This window comes from Rhinolophus sinicus, linkage group LG05 (genome assembly GCF_036562045.2).
Source record: "Rhinolophus sinicus isolate RSC01 linkage group LG05, ASM3656204v1, whole genome shotgun sequence".
NCBI classification, from domain to species: domain Eukaryota; kingdom Metazoa; phylum Chordata; class Mammalia; order Chiroptera; family Rhinolophidae; genus Rhinolophus; species Rhinolophus sinicus.
Window position 1 is genome coordinate 31,943,104 of NC_133755.1, and position 22,355 is coordinate 31,965,458.

The window sequence follows — 22,355 nt, forward strand, 5'->3', positions numbered from 1 at the left end:
TGTTCTCAAATGCAGTTATTTGTAAACACTGATGATCCCTTCAGGCCTTTATTTTTAGCAGTGAACAGCATTTAATCTAGGCTTCATTTTCTCCATTACAAAGGGAAAACCCTTCTAAGTTACCCAAACAAATACCCTGTAAATTATGAGGTTTCCAGTCTGGCTTTTGGGACTAAGCACTATTCTCAACTATATGTGATCTCTGGTCACTGTTCCCTCTGATCCTTTCAGGTGGTTCTTTTCCAGGTCTCAAGTAGTTTCCTCACATGCACATACTAATCAGCACAAACCAGAATGCTTGAAGGGTACCCTCTACACATCTCTAAAATTCTCTTTCCGTGCAGTTCTCGCCTCTCTTATTTTCTATTCTGCAAAGCCTAGCCATCTTGGTTTCCCTAGACTCCTAGTTCCATCTCTTTAACTCAAGGAGACTGGGGGACAGTGCCCAGGTTTCCCCTCCCTAATCCACAGCCTGAAATATTTCTCCAGGTCATAAGCTAGGGAAAGTGTAGGATTCACTCATATGTTGTCTTTCTGGGACTACTGTTTCTTATTACTTGTCCAAAATCTTGAGAGCTACTGTTTCATATATTTTGCCTGTTTTTGTTTGTTTGTTTGTTTGTTTTTGTTTTTTAAGGTGTTTCAGGCAGGAGGGTCATTCCAGTCTCTGTTATCCCATAGTGAGCAGAAATGGAAGTCAATACTGTTGGTGTCATTTTAACATCTGTGACAGTGGTAGCCACTGCAAAGCAAACAAAATGGGGGAGCGGAGGGTGTGTATATCCTCCTAAATAAGATTATAAAATTCCAAGAGATGACAAACTTATTTTGCAAGGATATAAAGAGCTAGGAGCAAAATACCTTAAGTCAGTCAAAGAAATGCAAACTTTAACTAAAGGAGAGGCAGAGTCTGTTGTAATCTTGGTGAGTAATAGTCACAAAATTTAAGCAATGTGTAAATTGATATGGAATATAGAAGAATGGATACACAGTGCTCATTTGGAGCCCAGGTCCCTGAGCCCTGCTCTACCATCTCGGGCAAGCATCAAGCCCTGTGGCCTGGGTCTTCTTGGGCAAGCATCAAGCTGTTTTCTCTAGTCAATGAGAAACATGGAACCTGGTATCAGAGACGCCAAGCCACTCAAGTTGAAATGACATGATTATTTTATCAGATAATGCCTTTCTAAACCTAGGCAATTTAAAAGTATAGCAATTATTAAATAAGTCAAATCTATATTAAAGGTAAAATGGTAAAATGTTAAAATTAGGAATATTTTATGTAAATTTAATATTCAAGTCCATATAATGTTTAAAAGAATTTGTATATTAAAGTATCTGACAAATTAGACTTGTGATTCTAATATAAAATGTGTATTACTTTTGGACTTATGATTTTAAGTTGAAAATTCTAAGATGCTTTCTTAAGTTTATACAAAACACTGGAGTTACCATATTTATATGTTTAATTTACTTTTGAAAATTTTTTTCAAGTATTGTATGCTTCAGAATATTGATTGTTCAGACAGTTGGAGCTCTTAAAAATAAAAATAGAATACACTGAATTTTAAAGGCAGTTTGAATATTTTAGAAAAAAACTACAGTGGTCCCCCTTCAATGAGGTTCTAAATATTTGCTAGATTTAGCAATAGAATTATGAAATTTGCAGGTCAAACTTAAAAGCTTAAGGAGAAACTAGAGTGTTCTACCTAAAATGTTCATATAAATTTTGAAATAAAGGTAGACCCTGAATAATCTTTTAGGTGTCCTTGCTCTGCTCCCTCCTTCCCCCAGAGTAAGTTTCCCGCAAAAAACTTACACTGACACAACAAACCCAGCCCTCCAAAAGCACGGTATGAAAAACACTGCTGTAAGTGGTGGACAATCATGGGAGGGGTTTTCATGAGGCTACTGATCGCTAACCCTGACTGAATGCTAACTCTGCACCAGGCTCTGTTCTTTACAGACGCGCTCACTGGGTTGTTGCACTAAAAAGAGGGATTATTTTCTGTCCTAGTTTTACCAGTGAGGCAACTAAGGAAGAGCTGTGGGGTTCAAACCCAGGCTTTTTATTCCAGAGTCAGTGCGCTCAACCCCTATGCCACGTGCAATGTGATGCCTTTGTGTTGTTTCGTTTGCCTTTGTTTTCAGAGTATTCCAGAACAACACAAAGGATGGGTCCCTGAGAAGAGTCAGGGAGGCCAGCTGGAAAATGGCTGCTCCCGTCCAAGTGAGCTAGGACTGTGTTACTGGGGTTGGAGTAAAGAGGACAGATTTTAGAGGAAAGTTGGGAGAGGGCTACTTGGGAAGTACCCATTGGACTAGCTGACAGAGAAAGGTGACCCTAAGTTACTCTGAGCAGTTGGGGGTGGAGGCCACTGGGGAGGATAGTGAGGGACAAGGTGCAGAGAAGGAGAAGGGAAGGGTTGTATGTGAAGCGCCTATGGAAGCAGCCAGTACCAAGGGATGCTGGACATGTGGTCTAAGGTTAGGACAAAAGTAAGGGTTAACAAATTGGGGAGACAAAACATTTATTAACACTGAGAGTGATATGAATGTTGTTAATCCAATTCAATTCCTAACTCGTTTTCAGCTAAAGTTATGGTTTGGTTTGCTTTGTTTGCTAATTTTTACATTAAATCTCTAAGGGCTAAAGCAGAATCAATGCGTGGATTAAAGCTGCCTTTTACAATCAGCCTCAAAGAGAAAACTGTATATCGAAAACACCAGCAAATCCTCCTTATTCAGGGGAGCAGAAGTGAGCAGCCCCTGGCTGGGAGCTCCACCCATCCACCTCTTGGGGTGCCTGCCTCTCCCTGTCCTGTGGTGGCCCTCCTCTCCCACATGCTTGCTGTGCAGTGTATGTATTTCTTCTGAGACATGGGGCATATGCCCAAGGAACATGATCCTCTCCTTAGTCACAGCTCCTGGGGCTCTTTATAAGGAGTTGGGATAGGGGAGAGGTACAGGAAATGGTGCATCCCAGCTGAAGCAGGGGCTGAGGCTGGGGCTGGATGAGGTTTCTCCAGGCTACCCCACCATCTGCCAAGAACCATTCCTAGGATTGGAGCTGCTATTTCCAGGGAAAAGTGTTATCTCTGCTGCCCCTCCTGTGGGCCCCAGTGTGTGATGCTGTGTCTGTATACTTGTATTCTAAAAAATGTACTTGTTCTTTCCCTTTGCAAACTATATTTGACAACAACAACAAAAACAAAAAGAGTGAGTATTCCCAAACCAACTATGGCTAATTCCTATGCCACGTGCAGGAGGGTAACAAAGAGTGTTAAACACAGTACCTGCCTTCAGGTGGATCCCAACATCCCTCTGTGTCTGGCTTTCAAATATCTGCTATCCACCAGTGTGCTAAAGGGGTCAGTATTAATGAGTCTTGAAGTAGCTTTCATAATTTAGGATCTGGTCTTGCCTTGAAGTTGCCAGGTTCTAGAAACTTTGTTATTTCTTCTTTTATTCACTTGCATCATCAAAGGGATAAAACACATAATCAGTTTTCCATTGTTTGAGCAAAACCCATTACAGTTGCTGAAAGTGGTAATTGAGTTTATCAAATATAATTACCACTCAACCCACCTCCTCTTCAGTTTGCCTCTCTCCATCAGGAAGAACTAACTCCACCTTTCACAAAGGACACTTGCATATTTGAATGGCTTCCCAGGAGTCTGAGTGGCATATAATTACACTTAATTTAATTTTTTTGACATTAGTCCCCAAGGCTTTGATCCAAAGTCTGTATTATTCTTATATAAGGAAAATAAAGCTCCACCTCAAATTAAATATTTGCTTTTGCATACAGTTTGCTGTTCATTGTACAACTGATTTTTCTGTTAGAGTCTTTGGTTTCCAGAAGCCACTTCTGGGCTTGGCACCTTTTCCAGTTACTTGTGTTTCCTCATCAGTTGTCAGTTCACCAGGAGCCTGAGCACACTCAGGTTTCAGGGACACTTTCGGACCCCAAGGTCCCAGGAGATGACACATATGGGAATCTAACATCTCTTGTACTTTCCATGTGAGAGGCAAACCATCATGACCTTGAATTTAGGGGATGGGGTGTTCATGTTAAAATACACATTGATGGAGGAAAAATAAAGCTCTCAAGAACTTGTTTCAGTTAATGTACCCAAATAAGTCACAATCTGACCAACTTTCCATTTTAAACCAACATTTATTAAGTACCTGCAACATGAGCGTACACTATACCTGTCCTCAAGGATCTAACAATATTGTAAAAGAAAGGCTGAAAAAGGTTAGTACAGGTAACCCCTGTATAACACGGTACCTCTATAACACAGTTTCACTCTAACATGGTTTGAGAATTAGAGAAATCCCCAAACAACATGGAGCGTAATGAGAGCTTTTAAGAACAAAAAAAATCTCCTTCAAAATCAGGGAAATCACTGAACAACACAGAACGTAATAAAAGCTTAGTAGTGATGACGAAGAAAACATTATTTAATACATATTAATATGTTATACTTTTGGTGAAAATTGTTTAATAAATATATTTCTCTTAATTATAAAAATATAATAGTATGTTTTTTTAAGTTTTGGAAACCAACCCCCTTTTTTGTACTAGTTCTTTGTTTGGTATAACATGGATTCACATAACACGGCATTTTCTAGGTACCTAACAACCCTGTTATGTGGGAGTTACCTGTAATAGCAGGAGGCCAAATGAAATATAGGCTATCACAGAGGTGCAAAAACGATGCAGAGGAACCTCAGAAAGAGGAACAAACTTAGTAGGCCATTCCTCTTCAGCTTTGTGGCAAGACCCCTTCCCTCTTTGGTGGCTAAGCCAACCATCACATTGTCCCCAACCCCTTATCATCACAATTCTATAGGGGCTACCTGAATTCTCCCTAACTTAGATTGAGGAGTTTATCATCCAGACCCACTGACTTCCTTGTCACCCACTTCCCAGAATCATCTTGGGGGAATTCTGTATCCATGTTAAATGATATCTAACATCCCAGTTTCCAGGTCCTTAACCTTCTCAGCTCCAGTGACCTTTACCTCCTTTCCATATTGGACCGCCCAACCCCTTGGTCTCACCTTCTGTATTACAACCACTGAGAACCTCTTCATCTTTGAAATCGTAGCCTCAATACTCCACTCCCACATCACCACCTCTGATTCTTCCAGCTCTCACTCCGGTCCTCCCACTCTACCTACATCTGACCTCACCTTGATCTCTGAGCTCTTAACTCTACCTGGTTCTCCGTATCTATCAGCATCTCCTGACTTCACTTCCTTCCCCATTTAGCCAAGATCCTACAAGATTTCACTTCAATTGTTCTCTTGAAATCCACCTCAGCTCTGTCATCTGCTTGTCTTTCTATCGCGTCTACCCCCATGAACTCCTAACCCTGGATTATTCTAGATACCCACCTCCTATACCAGCGTTACTTTTAGGACCGCTGGAGAAAAATCTCACCACAATGAAGGATGGTGCCCCACAAATGTACAGCATCAGCTACGTCCTCATCACTCTCAGCAACTTCTCCGTGACTTCTCCCTTGTCTCTTTGTTGACCCTAATTATTATTGTACAGAAATATAAATTAAAATCTCTCAACTTCCTGCCCCTTCATTGCCACCACCTAGAAATATATCTACATTTGCCCTCAACACTACTCCTCCTCAGAGGAAAAGACAATCTGGCTATTCAGATGTATCCATTAGCACTAACTTCCTCAAGGACCTGGCTCCATTAGGAACAATTGCTCTTCCATGATTGTCGATCTGTGGATTCCCACTGGATTCTTCACTTTCTCCTAAACAAGCTCATGCCTCCTCTTCTTTAAAAATTCTCCTTCAACCTATCCCTCCCCATCTTTCACCCTTCTTCCACAGCCAGACTTATAGGACATGTAGTCTAGAGTTTCAGTCTCCACTTTCTCACCTCCCATCCACTCCACAAACATGGACAATCTGGGTTCTACCCCTCCCATGCCACTGAAAATGCCTAGTCAGCATTTACATTCAGGTGGCTAATGAACAGCTCAAACTCAACGCATCCAAAATGAAACTTCTCATGTCTGAACGCAAACCTTCACTCACAATCCTTGCCATCCTTCCAATTGTTCGTGCTAAGAAATTCAAAATAATCCTTTTCTTCTTTCTGTCATACCACACAGCCCAATCCATCAGGGGTTCTAGAATTTGATACTTCTGACCCCCTCCAGTGCCACCATTCTGACTCAAGATACCATCATCTCTTGCCTGGATTACTATAACAGCCTGTGGGCTGCTACTCTCCCCACCCTACAGTCTATTATCAGTGCAGTACTAGAATACTCTTTTTAAAACATGCATTATACCATGTCATTCCTTGGCTCAAAACACTCCAGTGACTCCCCAGGGTCAGTCTTTCCAATGGTCTTCCAGGCCCTGGAAGCTTAGCCTCCCCCTCCTTCTTACCTCCTTGAGCTTATCTCCTACTATTTTTCCCCTCCAGCCACACTGGCTTCCTTGCTCGTCCTAGAACACGCCAGGCACATCCCACTTAAGGCCTTTTCAATGGCTATGTCTTTTGCCTGAAATGCTTTTCCTCCCAGATACTCACATGGTTAACTTCTTACCACTTTCAAGTATTTGCATACAGGTAAATTCCTGACCACCACATTCAAAATTTCAACGCCTGCCCAACATTCCTGATTTCCACCTTAACATGTCTGACTCTAAAGTTCTTCTAGCATACTATAAATATGCTTATTTGTAACGTCCACTCTTTATTAGCTATCTCCCCTCACTAGAATAGAATTATTTGCCGATACATCCTCAGTGCTAAGAACAGAGCCTGGCATGCAGTAGACACTCAACATGCTTGTTGAAAATGAATTCCATTAAATTGCCAAAGTCACTGGTGACTTTTCACCAGCTCCAAGGGGCACTTTCCAGTCCTCACCATTTTGTATCTCCCAGCAATTCTGACACTGTTGACCACGGTGTCTCCCCTGAATCTCTCTCCTCCCTTCATTATCTTCTATATCTCTGGCCACCCCTCCCCTCCTGTTTGCATGTTTCTCCTCCTTTAAGGAGTGATGGTCCTTCCAGCCCTATCCCCAATCCTCCCCTCTCCCTAGTCTTCACATTCTCCCTAAACAAGGTCATCCACTCAAGGTTTCGATTGCCACCTGAACATTGATCTAAAATTTACATCTTCAGATAGACCTTTTCTTTCCAAGTTTCAGACCTATATCATCATCTGGTCACCAGGAAATCTGAAATTCAATGTGTCCAACCCTGCTCTTCTTTCAGAGTTCCGTTTCTCGGTCAGTGAGCACCATTTGCACAAGTGTCCAACCCAGGAACCTGGGCATCACCCTGGATCACTCCCACTCTCTCACCCTCCACATGCAGTCAATCACCAGTCGTCTTCTGTCCACCCCACTGCCATCTCCTAATCACCTCCTCCGTGAACTGCCATCACAGGCTTCTCACAGTCTCTCTTCTCCTAACCTCACCCCTCCAGCTCCTCCTCCTCCTCTCTCAGCATGATCACTCATTCGTGTTGCTTCCTTGCCTCTCAGCCATCTACAGGGGAAGGTCTGAATTCCCCTCAGGCAGGAGTGCCAGGCCTTTCACACGAGCCCTCCATGCCCGCCTAACCTCCCGCCACACCCCTCCTGTCCCCACTATGACAGCCCTGCACTCACGCTTGCCATCTCCCATGCCTGCTCATGCCTCTGTGCATGCTTTTCCCTGCCTAGCTGTCTTTAGACATCTTGTTCCTCAAAGCTCAGGCACAACACCTTCCTAAAGCCTTCTCTGGTTCCCTCAGGCACCTAGAAGCATTCCGTTCATTCTCCAGTCACATTTTGTACATGCCTCCACCATGACAATTACCTTGTCATCTTGTAATTAGGATAAAGCCTCCCTATTGACCTACCATGGTGATTGTGTGGGTCAAGTGATAATAGGGGAAAGAGCTTGGTAAGCTGTAAAACTTCAAACAGATGTTAGTCTCAGAGAGAGGTTGGAGCCACCAGTGAGAGATACAAGGAAACAAACAAGTACAATATAATACAATGACATTACTACTATCATGAAGCTATAGCTATGGAAATTGAGGCTCAGGGAACTTCAACAAGGAGCTAAAAGACTTGGCTCTAAGCATCCTGGTAACTGAAGAGTATCACTCAGGGAGAAAGAATCCACTTATGTTTGTTAAACAAAAATGCTGTAACATAAGGAATCTGGTGCTTAAAGAATGCATCATGGAAAGAGCTGGAGAAGAGAGCCCAAGGCTGGGCTGTCAAAAATGCTGACCAAAACCCTGCAGCCTAACTGGCCCATGAGGGAAGCTGCCACCTCTGCCATAATCAGGATGGCAGAGAATGAAAGCCCAACACATGGAAACGTAGAAATGAAGAACACACCACAACTCCAGTTCCAGGACCAGGAAAGCATGGCCACCCCACCCACGTGCCATGACAGTTAGTGGCTCCATGGAGTTAGTGGCTGCACATAGAGTCACAGCTGCAGAAACATCCATACCCAGAATCACACTGGTCGCCAGCAACAGCCAGCACAGCAGAAAGACAGACTCCCTTCACATCCACCTCCAAATATTGCCTTAGTGCCTCTAATGATGGAAACTAATTTAAATCTAGAATCTCAGCAGCAGGGGAATTGGCCATTTTTAGCTTTCTAGCCTCTCAGGTACAGGAAAACACATAGATGAAGTTTGAAATGGATGCCAAGTGCCAATCCACAGCATCCCCACCACAGCACAGAGGGAATTGCGTGAAGTGATACCCATCTTATTATGGACAAGCTCCTCCTCTCAGGGGAGACAGAGTGTTTGCTTGTTCGTTGTTTATTTGTTTTAGAACAAAGAACTGAAGGACGTTTTAGTTCCTGGAGGGGGTAGAGGGGGAAGAAAGATTTTCCTAATAGGAACTGCTGAAAGAAACTTCTCACGTGGGACATTCCATGGAGGACATTACATGATGTTACAGTGCAGTGTCTTCAACAGAAGACAGAAGGGGGCATTCGTGCACTGGTTCTTAAAGTGACTTTTGCTAAAATGCAATGGCATGACATGGACATGGAATCAGGAACTCACTTGTCTTTGTGTCTGTCATTAGATAGTCTGACCCTTACGGCATCCACTTTCAAACTGTGCTCCGCAGAGCCTGTGGGTTCACAGAGGACCCTGGGGATTCTAGGTCCCTTCTACCAGGATAGCTAGAGTTTTATCTGGGCTACCTGCAGTCCACATAAAATTCCCTTTGAAAAAAGGGCTTCATTGGTTTCAAAAATATTTGAAAATTAGTCTTTGACCAGCTCTCGTAAAAGTTATGTCATATAAACCGGCTTTTGGTAGGAGCCAAACTCTGGACAATGTGAGTTTTGCCACTGGCTCACAAGACCAGAATTCTGTTCAGCTGATCAAGATTCATTCAAAAGCGTTTGAGGGGCCCGAAGTGGTCAATTTTGAGGTGGCCTTTTCCAGATGACAAAGTCTATATGTTTTTCTCCATCACTGCCCACATAACCCCGGTCCAGCCTGGGACCATGACACAAGCTAAATTGCAGACCATCAGGGTACAAAAGGAGTTGGAAGGTCCTCCAGCTGGGACTCTTATTTTACAGGTGAGAAAACCGAGGTCTGGAGGGAGGAAGGGACTGGTTAGCCACAGAGCTGGGCCTCCCTCCCCCCACCCAACTCCTCCTTGTGGGTACTTAACACCTACCTTCTCCTGCTAGTTCTATATTTAATCAGTATCTTGCCTGCATCGGCAACTCCCTTAGAATGAAAATGCACACTTCACAATGCTAGCAATGTTCTCCTGCAGGAGCTGAGCATTTACCAGAAATTAGTGACTCCAAGGAAACTCCAGCAAATCAATGTCTCCATCAATCATGTGAGCAGATGTCTGAAAGGCCCTGAATGCCTCCTGCTGCCTTTTGCTTTTCCCAGAAAATGATCTACCATCTTTGTTGTTTCTTTCCCCTTTCTGAGACAGAACCTCTGGTGGGTAAGTTTTCTACCTCGCCAGCAAAACCAGCTGACGCCTGGCTTTGCAGGGAGAGAAACAACAGCTCCCGGTGAGGTGAAGCCCAGCCATAGCCAGGGATCCTTCTGCCTAGGCCAAGTTCAGATCTCAGCACAGAGCCAGGCCAGCGGGCCCAGGTTCTTAAACTGGTAGGTAGCTGGAGGCTAAGTCAAGACACAGGGCCAGCGTGGAGAGCACGTTCTGAAAAGGAGACTAGAGTGCTGAGGAGAGCCTGTTGGAGAAACCCTATCAACTGTCCTCACCTATTACTGTTTATATTTGTCCAAAGGAACCCTTTAATCTCAGGTGGAATTGCCTTAGAGCTGAAGTTTCTCCCCATTGCAGGCTTTGCCTGTATTGCCTTGCCTGTTTCTTCCATAATATCATCATCCTCCTAGGCTCTGAGGCCTACCCTCAGTCAAGTCCCGTTGATTCTTCCTGCATAATGGCTGTTATATCTGTCCCCCAAGTGCCATCTTAGTCTTCACAATTTCCTCTCTGACCTAAAACTTACAGTAGTCTCCTAAATGGGCCCCCTCTGCCTGGTCTCTCCAACCCGCTGCCATACACAAATAGCCACACTAATCTTCCTCCCACTACCTTGTATATGATCCTTGCTCATAAACGTGCCATGTTCCCCAAACTAATGAGCCAGGACTTCAAGGCAGTCCATAATAGACCTCATACCAAGTTTCCAGATTCATCTCCCCGTTAAGGGCACACTTGCATGTGTACACACACACACACACACACACACACACACCACAGCTTTTGACTAAGCCAGAATGATGTGCCCACTGTTCCTAGGAAATGTTTCATGGATTCCTGTCATTGTACCATTGTTCCCACCGTTTCCTCACCTGGCACACCCTCTCCCAAAATGTGCACTTGTCTAAATCCCTCTCATTCTTTCAACCTTCCCTCGTTCTTGCACCTTCCAGGCCCACAGAGAGACCTGCCCATCTTGAATGCATACTCCACTTGTCATCCGCACCATCTATATGAACATGGCCTCCAGACAACTGGCAAGGAAGACAGGGCAGATGTTATTATCCTCATTTTGCAGGAGCAGAAACTGTGCCCAAAGAGCTGAAAGCTCTGTCTCCAAGTTTCACAAGAATGGATAGTTTCGGCAGAAGTGGTCCTGGTCTCCAACCCAGCCCTCTCGCACCACCGAGAGGCAGAGGAGCCAGAGGAAGGGGTGGGGGGTAACAAGGAACTGGCCCTGGGGGTGTGGGGGGAGGAAAACGTCACTCACTCACGCTCCAAAGACCCTGAGGAAAGGCAGTCAGTAATGGTCAGCGCCCCTGTCAGCCAGAAAAAATAGGGCAAGCTCTGGCTTGAGGAAGCCTCCGGCACAGCAGCCACCGGTACCACATGATCAGACAGACCTGGGGCAGAGGAGTGGGCAGCTGCATATAAACAACCCCGTTGCTGTGTGGTAGAAATACGAGGAGGCAGTGCTTCTGGTTTCCTGGGAGGCAGGACTAAGGCAATTGCCCTCGTTACATATTTCTATGTTATCTCATGAACTTGCGGGGAGGTCAACACCTTTTGTCAGACTGTAGGAAAACACAGTAGCCAGGCCTTCAAAACAGGGCGCCTTTGTCCACAGCTGACACCCTGGCCTGGAGCCCAGCTCAGCTTCAGGGGAGGATTTAGGTCAGAAGGAAAATAGGGGTGGAGGGAGCTGCTGCCTTAAAACCTGTTTTAGCACAATATTAGGGAGATGTTTCCCCTCTTCCCACTGTCACACCTATGCCCCCTGGGGCAGGGGATAGCTGCCTTGCCTTAGCAGTTACAGCTTGCTTTGAAGAGAAAATACGGGTAGGCCTCATCAGCCCTGCAAAAGAGTTATTTGGCAACTTCCCATCGTGCTGGAAATTCCCCAGGCCATTTTGTTAATCCATCACTTCTTTTCAGTCAGCTCAAGCCAGAAAAGTCTTTACTTACCTCTTCAGAGTGTGCAGACGGCACAAAGAGGGGTGTGACCTTAGAGAAGCTTCCAGTTAACTGGGGAGGTGGCCACAGAGCTGGGAGTGATTTCCAAAGAAAATGCACTTCAAGAGGCAAAAAGGATGTTGTCCTGAGTCATTTAGCATCTGAGGACTGTGTCTGCTCTGTATTAAGTTCGTTTTCCACGTGTTTCAAGAAACACTACTCAAACATTTATGAGGAGCAGCCTCTCCACCGCCTGCTGTCACATTGTTCGTTTAAACACCCTTTCCGAAAGGCTGCTTTTCACAGGGATCAACCAGAAAACCTACCTCAAAGGCCAGTTCTCACCACCCTTGCGCCTTTATAGGGTTGGCCGATAGGATTCAGGTTTCCTCATCTTTTATGAAAAGGGGTCACCTGCACAGGCCGGGCTACAGCGCGAAGCTGTCCTGCTGGCCTCTCCCGCCATCTTGTGGACAAAGGCGGTACTGCTGCCAGGGAGAGGATTCTCCAGCGAGGCTTCTAGGGCAAAGTTGAAAATCTACCAGGGAAGGATCTGAAAAAAAAAATTACTCTTCTCAATAAAGCGAAGCAAGATAAAACAAGGTATTTCTGTAATCAATTTAATTTTCTACATCAAAAGTACATTTAATGATATACTTATTTGCTGTTGTTTTTAGTCATTTGCAGAGCGTCTTGCCTCACCTATCACTTAACAAGCATGTAGAGTACATACTATGTGCTAGATACCATGCTAAGTGCTGGGGTAGAGATGAATCAGGCAGCCCTGTCCTAAATAAAAAGCCTAAAGTCTTTTTCTATGAACCTAAAACTTCTCTAAAAAAAAAAAAAAAAAAAAAATTTAGGAAAAAAAAAGGCCTGAAGTCCAGAGGTCCAGAAACACGCATTTCAATGTGATTAGTGCCTGGAGGGGTGTACCATGTGCCCCAAAAGAGGAAGTCTGCTTGGGGCAGAAAGGGGGAATGGTCCAAAGGGAACAGAGAAGGTGACATTTGACTGATGGTGAGCAGCAGAAAGGGAGGGCAGAGAAGGTTCGATTAAGTCTTGTCAAATCGAAAATTCTCACCACTTCCTTCACTCTCCACAGTGGTCAGCAACGCTGTTAGTAGAACAAGAACACTGGTCACTGCGGGCCTGGAAGGCATCTAGAGAAGGGGGAGAGGTGAAGGGTTGTGGGATCTTTTTTGATGATGACGTGGGGGGTGGCTATACGGCTATTGCCTCAGTCTGTAGGTGTGGGACAGTAAGTGCTGTGGCCAAAAGAAAATAAAACACTACACTTTGGAGTAAAAGAAACCTGGGTTTGGATTTCAGCGTTGCTACTTAACAGCTATAGGACATGGGCAAAGTGACTTCACGTCTCTGAGCTGCAAGGTGATGATAACAATTGCTCCTGGAGAATTAAATGAAGCAAAGCATGCAGAGCCCAGCCCGAGACCTCACACACACGGGCCCCCATAAGTGACTGGCTGTGGTTTCATCAGGGCAAGATGCCAAAGTCCTACTGTGGTTCTTCTGAAGACCTGTGTATGCATTCACTTGTTCCCAGAGGCACCCCCCACCTCTCAGGCATCTTCCAAGCAGGGTTGTCACAGACTGCATGGGACATACTTATGCTAAAGCATTACTTGTTGTTTCACTGGACTCCGATTTAGCTGGTCCTCCTGTATTCTTAGCTGCTAAATCTGGAAGCCCTAATTCCAATCTCATGTTGGGGGTGTGGCCCGAGGTAGCCCAGGGAGATGATGGAAGTAGTTTGCGGCTGCCATGGAAGGTGCGGGGAACTCGGGCAGCTTCTGCAGGTCAAAGCTACATTTTGATTCACCCTCTCATAATGATCTCAGTGCCATGAAGGCAGGTTCCCTGTGAGTTCCGTAGGAAACTAGTTCTAAGGAAGGGACGCACAGAGCACACAGAGGAAAATGAGTCTAGAGCAAATAAATTTGGGAAGTCACAGTAAACAAAAGTATGCAGTTCCTTTGCTGCTAGGCTTCTCAGACCTATAATCTGCTGATATGGGTTGAGGATTCTAGCAGGCAAGTATGGTATATAGTGCTTCCCAAACTGATCTGGTCATGGAAACTTGACCTTCATACGCATCCCTTAGGATTGGCTTTCTGGGAAGTGACACCTGAAAGCAAGACCACATCCCAAACTCCTATAAACTGCAAGCAGGACAAAGGCGCTAACAGTCCCTGTCAGAATACGCCGTTCTTGATCCAGTGGTGAAAATACCCTCTTAGCCAGCAAAGACAGCATAGCCATGGCCCACATGTGGGATTTTTAAGATTGTCCCACGATAAGTGCTGGATTTTAAGCTGATGGGGTGTTCATCTTGTGGAACAATGAGGGGTTCTGAGATGCCTTCCCCAGACTCCTAGCCATCTCTCCCATTATTCTGCTCTGCACCTAAAATTCCATCATTTCAGTGTAGAGGACTTGATACCACTCCGAATGCAAATACGCCTTGATGAGCCCCCAGCAGCCACCAGATGTGGTGTGTTCAGTAGATGGCATCCCTCTCAGGTAGCAGCCCCAGGGGCAGCCTTGTTTTCCTGGCAGGGAAACTTGCTCTGAGGCCCAAAGCAAGTGCACAAGCTGAGGGAAGGAGCAGGCCCAGCTGTCTGAGGGGAACAGGGCTCTGCCAAGTCTGGCAGGGAAGAAACTCAAGGTCAGCTCTTTCAGAATTTATCAAGCTCAGGTCTTACATGGAATCTTGTGAAAAGCTAAATACAAGCCTGAAGTGACAGCCCCTAGAGGCGTTTAATCTTAACTTTCCTGTAGGTTCAGCACCCCCTCTGGAGACTTCCATCTACCCTGAAGCCTCTAGTCACCTGTGGGATTACATAGCACTTACAAGCATAGGTCAGACTCAAGGCCAGGCCTGCTCTAATGTGACCCCTAATTCTGGTAACTGAGCCCACCTGCTACCCCAGTTCGAAGACCTGAGCGCTTGCTCTTGTCCCCTCACCTTATTTTCTAAGCCCCAAATTTGATTGCCTGCCAGACACTCCTCTCCTCCTGTCTTAGTTTCTGCCTGTCACTCCACTTCGGGCCCCCCAGATCTGTAGCCCTACAACTCTTCAAGGATCAGGGGTCCTACCCCAAACCCCAAGACAAACCCAGTTGTTTGCTATCACAGCTCTCCTACCTGCTGGAGGGAACCTGCAGGGGTCGCACTCTACCTGCCTGCTGGGAGGGTTGCTGACTGCTTCCAGCTAGATGTCCCAAATGCCGAATGCCCCTCTTATGGCCCCTTCTATTTTCATTCTCATTCATGTGATTCTGTCTGGGCTCTGTTCCCAGGTATTTATGTTGGTGACGTATTCCTCTCCACTTTAATCTTCTCCCTGGAACACAGACCTCCACAAAGCCAGTTCTGCAGATTTGGGTTGTCACCAGGCATTCTCTGGGGATGCAAGCCCTCCCAAGGGTCTTGTGGGTTCAGCTTTTCTGGGGTGACCATCTGATAATTCTGCAAATGGCCTGGAGCAGGAATCTAGAAAAACTCCTGGGCTGAAAGCCTCCCAGTAAGGAGAAGCTGGACCACCAGGGGGCAGCATTGGCCAACACTAGCTTCACAGAGTTGTGGTCACTTTGTGGTTAGGGGGAGGGGTATGAAGCAGCACAAAGAAGAGGAGAGTCAAGTCCTTTATGGGAATAAGTTTATTTTATGTAAACTTACATGAAATGGAAAAAAAATATGTCAGGTAAGACATTTAAGGAGGTGTGGGGACAGAGCCAGGAGTGCAGTTTCCAGGCTCTCGGCCTCACGTGGAAAGGTGCTGGCTCAGGTAGTAAATGGCCATCAACTGTGATTGGATGGCCATCAGCTATGGCTACTTGGCCGTCAGCTGTAACCAGTGAGCCATTGGCCACTAATATAATTGCAGTGGCTACGCTAGCAGCAAATGGGGGCTAGCAAGAAGATGGCGGCTGAGCTAGCAAGTGGCAGAGTGAGGGTTGCAGATCATATGGCTCCTGTTTCCTGTGTCTCCACCCCAGCTGCCAGCGAGAACATAGTGGGAGCAGGAGCAGAGACCCCGCCTGATACCCTGCACGACAGGAGGCTTTTTTGCGGTCGACTTCAACAGTGTCAATCCCATTACCTCTTCCAGCTGAACCCCACCAGAGACCCACTGCTGGAAAGCACATGTACAAGGCCAGGTGGGGCAGCTCTAATAGCAAATGCACCACTGGACTCCAAGCCCACCTGTTGTAAGGTGGAAACAATTATAATAGGCCTGTATGAAAGAGGGCAGCCTTAACTGCCCCAGCTTTTTACTACAGGCAGAAGCTCTACCTCTGGAGGGTTTCAGTGATTTACCACGGGCTTGGCTTAGCTATGGCAAAGCTTGGGCCAGAACCCCAGACCCCTTATCCCTGGTGCAGAACGTTTTTCACTGTACTCCCCTGGGCTGCGTCTCTTATCCCAAATGAATTAATCAGCAGTTGTTACTGAGCGTCACTGTGGCTCATACTGGAGGGTATCCATGGCCCCTTCCAGCTCTAAATAATGAAAGCCCAGAATTTCAGGCTTAAGCGGGCTCTTCATTGGAACATTCCTCCCATTAGGAGCTCCAGCCTGGTTAGAGCACAAGGGCACCTGTATTCAGGCTTCTCTGAGGTCACCACAGGTGGACTTTGCTTTAACAAGCCCAGTAGATGAATGGTCATAGATGTGCATAAATTATAGATTGGGGGAAAAACACCTTTGTGAAATTAAACCCAAAATTCCTTTAAATAACAAAGTTCCCACACTCATCATCCTACTTCCCAAAATAAAGTTAAACTTAAAAGACTGATTTACACCCGGCTTTGGGGCAACTCATCTATTGCTAATTCACCCACATTAGGATCAAGGGATCAAACAAGGAAAGTGCCTAGGACTGGAGGCCTCTGGTTCCTCTTGGGGTGTGTAAAGACGAACAGAAGGTGTAGCTCCTTGATCCTCTGGTCGGCTTGCCTGTCACACTCAGAGCGAGAAGGGAGCCACAGCCTGGCCAGGGCCATGGGCTAAACCAGCCCTTTTCTGTCACCTACTGGGAGCAAGACAACGTGCTCTGTGCTCGCCCAGCCGCTAATCTAGGAGGAGAGATGAAACAAACACCGGATACTTTTCAGACAAAGCAGTCAGACACACAAAGCACCCACTTTCACAGGTGGTTGTAACTGGGATGGGCTCTGAAGGCTGGAGAGAATTATCATAGGTGGAGATAAAGAGAGAGCATTTTGTGGGCTGAGGAAACCGCCAGCAAAAAATCAAGAAGACAAGCAGGTATCGGGTGTAGATTATATAGTCAACAAAGGTAAGAGCTGTATGTGGTGATCTTTGGTCTTCCCTCAGGACCTACCAAGCACAGGGTTACGAACCTGGAAGGGGCTTCTGAAATATTGTTTTGGGTGAACTTCTCAAAGGGCAGGACCTCCACCCAGGGCAATGAGGCAGATGTGTTCAAAAGGAACTAAATTCCTGCTATGCACACGCTGTGCCAGTTATCAGTTTATTGCCTCTCAGCTACAGATCCACCCTTCATTGCCCTGCTGATACTCAAGCTGAACCTTATAAACATTTCTCTTGCCAGTCCACGATGTTAAGCTTTGTCAGTAGAGGGCGCCAGAGAAACATCGCAGGAAGAAAAGGCTCCTCTTTCCGGTTCTGGTGCACGTTCCTTTTTTCTTACTCCCTCAGCGCGGCAGTGCTTGGCCAGCACACCTAGTGGCACTCAACTCCCAAGAGTCCCATGGGCACCTTAGGGGCAGCTTCTCAAGTTTCTCAGCTGAGGTTCTCTCGTGACTTCCTAGCATATTTAACACCACCCTTTAGGCAGCTTCCTGATCAGTTTTGTTGGCATGTCCTTGAGTAGTTTCCTGCTTGACCTTGACCTGCTTGACGTCGACCTCAGTGAACTTTTACACCATCCAGTGGCTCCAGCCACACCCTCTCCAATGAGATCTGAATCTCAGCCTCAGAGGAACACCTCTCCCAAATGTATTCCTGTATTGTTTGGAGTTCTCTTTACCTCTAAGTAGACAATCCCTATTAGTAGTTAATAATTCTTTACAGTCTACCTTCCCTGTTGGAGTTACTGTCTATGTAGTTTCTGTGTCCTAATTGGACCCCGACTGATACAACACTCATACACATGCCTTCACACCCATCCCTGCAAACATCCTGGAGGGGCCCTCCTCGAGCAGCTCCCTGCTTCCTCCTCAGTTGGATTTCCCCAGCAAATCCTCTGAGCATCTTGAGTCACCTCCTCCTCTTGAATACCCCCTGTATGGCCAGAGTTCATTCAAGAAAACAGAATCCACTCTCAGTATTCCAGCAGGAAGGGATTTACTACAGGGGCTTTGGTGCTTCAGTCTCGGCTTCCCCTATTCCTGTCACTGTGGCCTGGGTGCCGTTGCCTCTCTGAAACTCAGTTCTCATTCCTATAGGGATCATAATAGTACTTAACTCATACTTACATAGTTCTCAACTCTTACAGAGTTCCTCTGAAAAATGACGTAAGATAATCCATGAAAATTCCTGCTGCCTGGTACATAGTTAGGGCCCAATAAATGTAAGCTATTATTAGTGTTACTATTATAATCCTCTAAATGCTCCTGTACATCTGAGCTAAAGTGTCCCAAAACCACAACAGTGTGTATCTGAAGCAGCCAGGAAGGAAAGAGGACATTGCAGCAGTAAGACATCCGTCTGTGATTAAAGACTACCCTAGACAGGTAGGAGGCAAAGGGGTGGGAGATGATGTGTAGGCTGGCTATGACCCAGTGGCTCCAAGGTGCCTGTCTGTCCTCAGCTGGAACAAGTTATACATCTTAAACTTCCTGCATACTCTAGGCATATACAAATATGATACATGTTCTTATTTTAATACATATGGGAGCACTGTTTTTGCTTTTCTACTGAATTATATATATTGGAAAGCATTCCATATTTGCACGGATGCATCTACCTTACTTGTCTTTTTTTCTTTAATCTTATTATTTTAAAAATCTTCATAGTATTCTTAATATGGATACAGCACTAATCATTTAACCAGATCGCTTCTGGCAGAAATTTAATTTTTCTCCAGTCTTTTGCTCTTATTATAAACAGTGTTGTAATAAACATCTACATACTGTTTTCTTTCTTTCTTTCTTTTCCTTTTTTTTTTTTTTTTGGTAGAAAAATTATCTTATCTCTTAGAGCCCCAAAGACCATTCTCATATTCTCATGATCTAGTATAAAAATACCGCTTGTTGAAGGGGGTGGAAAACCTGCCTTCCAGTCCGGGTTCAACCACTAATGTCCTTTGCTTTCAGACACCAATCCCTTCATCTCTCTGTGTGACTGGGGTCCCTTGCTTGTCAGGAAGCAATAATTGTACCTGCTTTCATTTGCCTCACAAGGGCATTCTGAGAATCAAATGAGATCATGTACACACAAACTTCTGAGTGCTGTACTCATACACAAGTCTCTCCTCTGATTATTTGCCAAACCTACAATTGACATGTTGTTCTATGAATGTGCCCACAATCTTCAACATGGTGCCTTCTAAGGGAAACTTGACCCTCTATACACAGCTCCTGTTTACACACAACCCCAGGCCCCATATGTCCCTGCCCTCCCCGTCCTTCCACTTCATCCCTGACTGGACTAGGCTGGGCATCTTCCCAATCTGCAGGCTGTGCAGTGGCTAGAATGAAATGTTCTGCCCAAATAGAGACAAACCAGGTCATTCTAATTCTTGCCCTTGGAAAAGTCTACTAGGAAATCATGAGTGACTAAGATAGTTTGAGGCCGGCGCGGTGGCTCAGGCAGTTAGAGCTCATGCTCATAACTCCGAAGGCTGCTGGTTCGATTCCCACATGGGCCAGTGGGCTCTCAACCTCAAGGTTGCCAGTTCAATTCCTTGAGTCCTGCAAGGGATGGTAGGCTCCGCCCCCTGCAACTAGCAACGGCAACTGGACCTGGAGCTGAGCTGCGCCCTCCACAACTAAGATTGAAAGGACAACAACTTGACTTGGAAAAAAGTCCTGGAAGTACACACTGTTCCCCAACAAAGTCCTGTTCCCCTTCCCCAATAAAATCTTTAAAAAAAAAAAAAAAAAAAAAAAAAAAGATAGTTTGGACAGACACAACACAGAAGGCATGGGGAGAGAGGCCATGCAGTCAGGGTCATGAAGGGCCATTAGAAGCTGGTCACAAGTACATTGAAATGCGGAGGAACCTTGCATACACTGCAGCTATGAGGTAGGAAAAATATCAGGAAGGATGTTGGTGAAAAGTGAAAGGATACGGAGCAGCAGAAACACCAGAAGCAGAGAAGCTATAACAATGACAAAGCATGTGAAGGTGTGCCCGCCCTGGCTGCTGAATCCAGCACAGTCCCCAAGGGACTCAGTCAGCCAAGTCCCTGTCCTGTCTCTATTGTTCTCTCCTGTGGCTTTACTATAATATCCCTTTCTTTCTCTGGCCTCAATGGAGAAAGGGGAGACTCTTTTCATGCTTCCAGAAGTGCCAAACCAACCCAAAGCTTAGGAGACCTATCTCCCCAGCTTCCTGCAGAGTCCCCTAAAGAATAGGTGTGTGAGGATCTTACCTTGAGAGAGAGGAAATGAGAGTCCTAGACTCCGTTTTGTGTGAGAGTATACTACTTTGCTTAATGAATTAATGGGGTTTCTTGGAGGTCAGCCTTCTAGGGAAAGGGCAGGGTGGCAAAGGGCAGAGAGCAGGAATAGAGAGCAAATGGATAATAATTTTCAGGCGAGACTTTGCTCATGCTGAGCCTTCCATCTTGCCCAAATCCCACCTACCCGTCATGTCACCTCATCCACCAAACGTCCCCCCGCTGTTCTAACCATATCAGCACTGACCTTCTTGACTATAATGATAGATTACCTTTTGGGCCCCAACTCTTCATCCTGCCCCAACTCCACACCCACTAAAGGGGCAGAGTACATTTCACCATCCTTTGATTTCTCGTGTGGCCATTAAACATCTTATATTACTAGCCAAAGCCCATAGTATAAGATGGAGGTGATGGTGTGCCAGTTCCAAGACTTCTTATGCTACTTCCATTGCCACGAAAAGAGCATGCCCAGGCCAGCCCACAGTTCCCAAGAAGAGAATGAGGGACATGTGGAACAAAGTTGCCTTGGCCAAGACCCCTAGTTGAGCCCAGCCAAGATTAGCCAACTCTTAGATGTCCAGGCTAAATAAATGTTTATTGTTGTATGCCACTGAGATTTTATGCTCGTTTGGTGTAACAGCTGACACAACTACCCATAACACTTACTGTACATTTCAGTACTTGGTGATTTGAATAGCCGTTCATTATTTGGTCATATATAATTGTTTCTTTGGGTAGGTTAACGTAACAGATTTAGCGCATAAAAATACAGGCTCTCCAGTGACCTTTGAATTTCAGATAAACACTGATTAATTTTTTAGTATAAGTGTGTCTCATGTGATTTTTAGAACACATTTATACTACAAATTATCTAAAAATCAAATTTAACTGGGCATCTTATGTTTATCTGGCCACCCTACTTCTAGTGCTTGAGGCAGAACGGACATCGTACCAATAGCTATGAGATAGTTCCCATGGTCCCCATCATAATAGTGGGATAGGAAAGCCATGGTCCAGTTAAAGATTTGCAAGAAGGTATATCCTGAGTACTTTCTTCTCTCCAGTGACAAACCCACCCCTTATGATAATGACGATGATGGTTATCATTTACTTAGCCCCTGGATAGGCAGGTAGTGGGCAAATATACTATCTTATTTTCACACCAGTCCTACAAAGTAGGGAGTAGCTAAACCCTCATCCCTATTCACTAATGAGTACACAGCTAGAGAGAGTAGCAAAGCTAGAATGCTAATGCAGCCTTTTCTCTTTCTGTAATGCAACCCTTCCTCCAACTACCAAAAATGTCATTTTTACAAAACTGAAGGCAGCAAAGTATATTCCCCAGCCCCCCAGTCCCTTTGCTGGTTCCCCTCAATTCACTCTATAAATAACAGGGGTTGTATTAATTTCTTAGGGCTGCAGTTACAACATACTAAAGACTGGGTGGCTTAAACAACTGAAATTTATTTTCTCACAGTTCTGGAGGTTAGATGTCCACAATCAAGGTGTCGGCAGGGCTGCTTCCTTCTGAAGGCTGTGAGGGAGACTTTGTTCCAGGCCTGTAATGGTTAGTGGGTCAACTTGACTGTGCCATGGGAGGCCCAGCTATCTGGTTAGACATTATTTCTTAGTGTGTCTGTGAGGGTTTTTCTGGAAGAGATTAGCATTTGAATTGGTGGGCTGAGGAAGGCTGATTTCCCTACCCAGGGTAGATGAGCATCGTCTAATCCTTTGAGGGCCTTCCTAGGACAAAAGGT

At 45.4% G+C, this 22,355-nt stretch overlaps 1 long non-coding RNA gene across 3 annotated transcripts in view; it reads right to left on the bottom strand.

Moving 5' to 3' along the window:
* Nucleotides 1-22,355, bottom strand: part of LOC141571539 (uncharacterized) — a 97,344-nt gene that overhangs the window by 54,225 nt on the left and 20,764 nt on the right. Inside the window, exons 1-2 of one of the 3 annotated variants that reach the window (XR_012496341.1) lie at nucleotides 15,129-15,247; nucleotides 12,286-12,512 (exon numbers count right to left, since the gene is read on the bottom strand). This is a non-coding gene — a long non-coding RNA (uncharacterized LOC141571539). Of the gene's footprint in view, nucleotides 1-11,971; nucleotides 12,513-15,128; nucleotides 15,248-22,355 lie in introns of those variants that run through there. The other 2 variants (XR_012496339.1, XR_012496340.1) reach the window with 2 other exon arrangements.